Source organism: Fukomys damarensis, unplaced genomic scaffold (genome assembly GCF_012274545.1).
Source record: "Fukomys damarensis isolate Sample0158 unplaced genomic scaffold, DMR_v1.0_HiC HiC_scaffold_15, whole genome shotgun sequence".
NCBI lineage: Eukaryota > Metazoa > Chordata > Mammalia > Rodentia > Bathyergidae > Fukomys > Fukomys damarensis.
This window is the reverse complement of record NW_022900927.1, coordinates 5,571,584-5,578,047: the sequence shown is the minus strand read 5'-3', so window position 1 is coordinate 5,578,047 and position 6,464 is coordinate 5,571,584.

The following is a 6,464-nucleotide window of genomic DNA, read 5'->3' as shown; positions in this document are numbered from 1 at the left end:
CACATTGCTTGACTCTCACAATTTCAGATTTTATTCTTTAGCCATAATGACTGCAACAAATTTTATTCCCTTGAATGCAACCAATTTTTAGGCATTTTCATTTTTCCCCCTTTTTGTAACAATTTTCCATCAGCTATCTTAAAACTTGCATGAAAAGCAGGCAATAAAGACTTGCTGAACTGGAGGAGGGGAGCTGCATGAAGCCATTCCCATGGCCCCTCTCCTTCCCAGGCCTCCCCGCCACCAGCAGCACTAAGCCAACATCCCCCCATCCCACAACCTCCCTAGCCCCCACCCCCACCTCTGGCTTCATGCTACACCTCTTCATCTACACTGCAGAGCCACAGGGAATCTTAAAGGCCATTGCCCTGAGCTAGAGCCAAAGTGAATAATAGTAAGAGGGCCTTACTGCTTCTAAGCCCCAATCTCAAAGGAGAAAGTTACTATATTGATCAGTTTATTCTGGGCTAGTCTTCTATTTCATTTTATTTCACACGGTTAAAAGTGATTAATAACTACCACAAATTGTCATTTTCTAAGCTGTGCTTGATTCTATTTTTGTTGCTGGTTGTATTACTTGGAATAGTGTTCCAGTTGATCTAGTCTGTTATCTTTCCTGGTATAATAAAAATGAGATTGCCCCAGAGTCACTAGAGACTCAAATACTAAAGAACAGCTAAATCTGGACAACACCTCTGAGAAGCAATCATTCCTTAAGGGTTCTAAATACAAGCAACAAAGACACTCACAATAAGTAATATCAAAGTATCAACCCAGGAATTAACCCAAGGACTATACCAACAACAATAAGACATTTAAACAAGACACAGTCTTCCAGCTTATCAAAGGCAAATTCTGGGGGAAACAAGATGCAAAAGTCTGATTATCAACCACCTGGACAACCTGAAATGATACCACAGAAAGTTAAAAAAAAAAAAGTGAAAGAGGCTCTAGAAATAATCAAAACAGAAATTATTTCCCAGATATCTACAGAAATGATGAGCACAATGAAAGATATGATTAGAGACTCTAGAACAGAAACAGATTTTTAAAAAATAGATGAGTTCAGGACCATGATGGAAGCCATGAATGCTCAGCATAGGAAAGAAATGGAAACTATGAACATCCAACATAAGAAATGGAAACCATGAAAGCCCAACATAAGAAAGAAATGGAATCCATGAAAAAGATTCAAACTGATATCTAGGAGATTAAGAACTCTACTGAAAGAATACATAGCAGACTAACCCAATCTGAAGACAGAATATCAGATTAGACAAAAGGAAGGTGATCAGTGACCATAAAAAGAGAGAAGTCTTAAAAATAGTAAGGGACCATGAGAAATCAATCCAACAGCTCCCAGATGACACAAAGAATAACATAAGATTGATAGTAGTCCACGAAAAAGCAGGAGAAAGCACAAATGACATTAAAAAAAAAACTGTTCACAGAATTAATGATAGAAAACTTCCCAAACAGAGCAAAAGAACTTTACATACAGATAACTGAGACATATAGTATTCCAACCAGTTATGATTTAAAAAAATCAACACCTAGATATATAATAGTTAAAATCCTGGAAACTCAACAGAAGTACAAAATAGTACAAGCAGTTATAGAAAACAAATTACATGAGCCGGGCATGGTGGCACACACCTGTAATCCCAGCACTCGGGAGGCTGAGGCAGGAGTATTGCTGTGAGTTCGAGACCAGCCTGGGCTACATAGTGAGTTCCAGATCAGTCTCAACAACGTAGTGAGACCCTGTCTCAAAAAACCAAAAAGAAAAGAAAAGAAAACAAATTACATGCAAAAGAAAGTCCATCAGAATCACAGCAGACTTTTCAATGCAAAATCTCAAGTCAAGGAGAGCCTGGAGTGAGGTATTTCAAGTCCTAAAAGAAACAACCTCCAACCCACACTGATGTATCCTGCAAATCTGTCTTTCAAAAATGTTGGGGAAATAAGATACTTCTGTGACAAAGAACACCTGAGAAACTTCATGAATGCCAAACCAGCATTCGAAACAATTTTTTTTAATATCCTAGAAAAAGACAATGAAAGTCACAACTCCATGAGGCCCAATAGAGCAAATCAATTAGGCAAGAATTTAAAGGGACAGGGAGAAAAATAAAAAAGAACCAACAACAGGAAAATAATATGATAAGTCAATACATATCAGTTATAACCATCAATGTCAATGACCTCAATTCACCAATCAAAAGAAATAGACTGTCAGAATGGATTAAAAAGCAAGATCCGCCAGGCATGGTGGCGCACACCTGTAATCCCAGCATGCGGGAGGCTGAGGCAGGAGTATCACTGTGAGTTCGAGACCAGCTTGGGCTACATAGTGAGTTCCAGGTCAGTCTCAACTACACAGTGAGACCCTGTCTCAAAAAACCAAAAAAAAAAAAAAAAAAAAGAAGCAAGGTCCAACAATGTGCTGTATACAAGAAACACGCCTACTTGAAAAAGCAACTCATAGACTGAAAATAAAAGGATGGAAAACAGTTCTCCATGTGACAGGAACCCAGAAAAAAGCAGGGTTAGCTATCTTATTAGTAGATAAAGTAAATTCAAACCAAAACTAATTGAGAGACAAAGAAGGTCACTACATCCTTGCAAAGGAACAATCCAAGAGGAAGAGATGAAAATCATAAATATATATACATCAAACACTAATGCCCCCAACTATACAAAACAACTATTAAGGGACATGAAACACCAAATAAGCACTAATACATTTGTAGTGGGAGACCTCAATACTCCATTATCACAAATAGGCAGATCATCTAGACTAAAAATCAACAACGAAATACTAGAACTGAACCAAGCTTTTGAACAAATATACTTAATAGTTGTCTACAGAGTGTTCCACCCCACAAAATCAGAATATACATTCTTTTCAGCTGCACACAGATCATTCTCCAAAATAGACCACATGCTAGCTCACAGAACATGCTTAAGTAACTGCAAAGGAATTGAAGTTATCCCCTGTATATTACCAGACCATAGTGCAATTAAACTGGAGATCAATAGCTTAAGAGCCACAAGAACTTCACAAACACATGGAAATTAAATAACACCCTGCTGAACAACCACTGGGTCACAGAAATTAAAGAAGAAATTAGACAGTTTCGACAATTAAATGATAATGCCAATACAACATACAGCAGTCTATGGGACACAATGAAAGCAGTTCTGAGGGAAATTCATGGCAGTAAATGCCTTCCTAGGACAATTTGAAAATTCCCAACTTCAACTAGCTATAAGAAAATAACAATCATAAATTTTACTACATAAAGTTATAATTCATGATTATAAGCCATGACTAAATTGAGGAAACACTAACATTGCCCTGATAGAATTTCTCCCCTGCCCCCTAAGAAAGAGCCAGGCATGGTGGTGTACACATGTAATCCCAGCACTCCAGGAGGCTGAAGCTGTAGGATCACAAGTCCCAGCCCAGCTTGAGCAATTTAGTGGCTTAGGAGGGCCTGACTCAAAAGAAAAAAAATTTTTTTTTTTTTTTGTACCGGGGATCAAACTCGTGTCCCAACCACTGGGCTAGATCCCTGGCCCCAACTCAAAATTTTAAAAGGGCTAGTGATGTAGCTCGCTGCAAATATTCTGAGTTCAATATCTAGTACCACAAAAAAGACCAAAATAATAAGAATTTTGATTATGGGTATCTATGTACAGAGTAGGAGCTTTGTGACACTGAACACAGAACAGCAAGCAGGCTTCACAATGGAACAACATGATTGTCTTCAGCCAGCTCTGATAATGCACAATTTTCACTGAAGACCAAATTTTAGCAAAACCTAATAACTCCTTAGCCATTTAGTAGAAAATAGACTTCAACTATAGATAAAATGAACCTAAGTAATTGCTGTAAAGTCTAAGAAAAAAATGTTACATTCTTAAATCATTTGTGGCCTATGATACTGGGTATAGATCACACCTTGAGAGTTCTGTGCCTACTCATACAGTGTAGTTTTCCCTGAAACCACACCTTTCCTTGTTCTGCCACTCCAGCATCCCTTATCACTCCTATGTGCGTAGGCCTCTCTCTCCGCTTTCATTGTCACACACTGGAAGATGTCATACAACTGGGTGCATATAATGCTTAGTATAAGATACTGGACTGCTTCAAATAATTTGCAGAGGTTTTTTTGTTTTTGTACCGGGGATCAAACTCAGGACCTTGCACTTGTGAGGCATGCAGTGGCACCACTGAGCTAAATCCGCAGCCCTGCAGACTTTGTTTTAAATGAGTATTCAGAAGAGAGTTTTGGGTAAAGCTACAGGGCTTTAAAATTTAAGAAACAAACCCTAGTTTGGGGGGTATTTTTTGTTAGTGGTGGGTTTGTTTTTTTGAGGTAGGATCTCGCTTTGTAGTTCACATAGCCCTGAACTATGTAGCCCAGGCTGGCCTCAAACTCACAGCGATCCTCCTGACTCAGCCTCCCAAGGGCTGGGACTACAGGCATGCACCACCACACCCAGCTAACCCTTGTTTTGAATCCTAGATCTTCAACTATTATTAAGTTAGCTTGGGCAAATTACTTAACTATTGTGCTTCTATATTTTCAGCTGTGAAATGCTAATAATAATAATAATGTCTGCCTCATAATTTATTGACTATATTACATCCATTTATTTACATATTTAATAAAGCTTTATTGAGCATCTATTACATGCTAAATTTTTGTTGAAAGGTGCTGCAGTAAACAAGGCAGAAAAAAATCTTGGGCCCTACAGTGCAAGTAAATAAAATACATGGTAGGATAGAAGTTAAGTACAATGAAATAAACCAACGAAGGGCGGGCCATGAACTATGTGAAGGGTGAAGTTTTAAACATGCTAGTCAGGGCCAGGTATAGCAGTGCACACCTGTAATCCCTGCACTCAAGAGGCTGAGGCTGGAGTTCGAGGCCAGCCTGGGACACACAGTGAGTCCAAGGCCAGTCTGAACTACATAGCAAGACTGTCTGACACAAACAAAATTAACACAGCCAATCTGTTTGATTTATTGTGTTTTGTGTGTTCTATCTGCTTTCTTGTCCATCTGCTTTTGATAGTCGGCTAAAGTACTTGTAACTGCTTCATTTAAAAAAAATTTTTTTGAACTCATACCAATTTCATTTTTTATTTTTATTTTCATTTTTGCCCTTACAGATTTCTGGCTCTGTTCAGGCATTCCATTAAAAAAATTTCGAGGGCCAGAGATTTAGCCCAGTGGTTCCATCGCAAGCACAAGGACCCAAGTTCAATCTCCAGTACCAAAAATAAATAAATATAAATAAAAATCTTATTAAAATATATAGGTAGGGGCTGGGGATTTGGCTCAGTGGCTCCGCTGCCTGCCTCGCAAGTGCAAGGACCCTAATTCGATCCCTGGTACCAAAAAAAAAAATAAATAATAAAATATATAGGTAGATAGATAGATATAGATAGAGATATTCAAAGGTTACCAAACTCTTTAAAGGGAGGAAAGAAAAAAAACCTGCTATGCTCAAGGCTTACATAAAACTTGCAAATGAGAACATTAAAGGTTGCTCAGGAAGGATATAATTTAGGTTAACATATATGTTTCTGTGTCAACTTTCAAGTACACTGTCCTGTCACTAGATCAGCCTGGGCATGTTCACTTGAGATTCAAGCAGCCCAAACCAGAGATGCAAAGCCATGGATTGGGTTAAGCATCTTATTCAGCTGTTCAGCCAGTCCACCTGAGCAGCCACTCTTACAGTAGCCCTAGCCACTGTGCACTCACAGCAGCCCTTAGCCCGACAGCCAGCCCATTCTCACGGCAGTCCTTGCTTGGTCCCCCTGCAGTCTACATTTACACCAAAATGCACAATAGTGGCCAAGTATCAGCGATGTCCTTGGTTATAGCAGTTATTTACTGAGACCGATAAGGTGCACTTGCACTGAAAACTTACTAACTTAATTACTACTGGAAATCACCCACCCCCAATAGTGGTGAACCAAAGTCTAGCCATCTTAGGCTTCATTTTCCCCTCCAAAAGTTCTATTTAAATTTCTTATAGATAGCCGGGTGTAGTGGCGCATGCCTGTAATCCCAGCACTTGGGAGGCTGAGGCAGGAGGATCGCTGTGAGTTCGAGACCAGCCTGAGCTACATAGTGAATTCCAGATCATTCTCAACTACATAGTGAGACCCTGTCTCAAAAAATAAAACAAACAAACAAACAAAATTGCTTATAGATATGTGGTCACTCATGATATTAGCCCAAATATCTTTTGTCCATACAGCTTAACATTGAGCAACTTAAATTGATTGGTACTGGGCGCACTGGCACACATCTGTAATCCCAGCACTTGGGAGACTGAGGTAGGAGAATCACTGCAAGTGTAAGGGCAGCCTGAGCTATACAGTGAGTTCAGGGCCAGCCAGAACTACACAGCAAGTCCCTGTCTTAAAAGAAAATGACA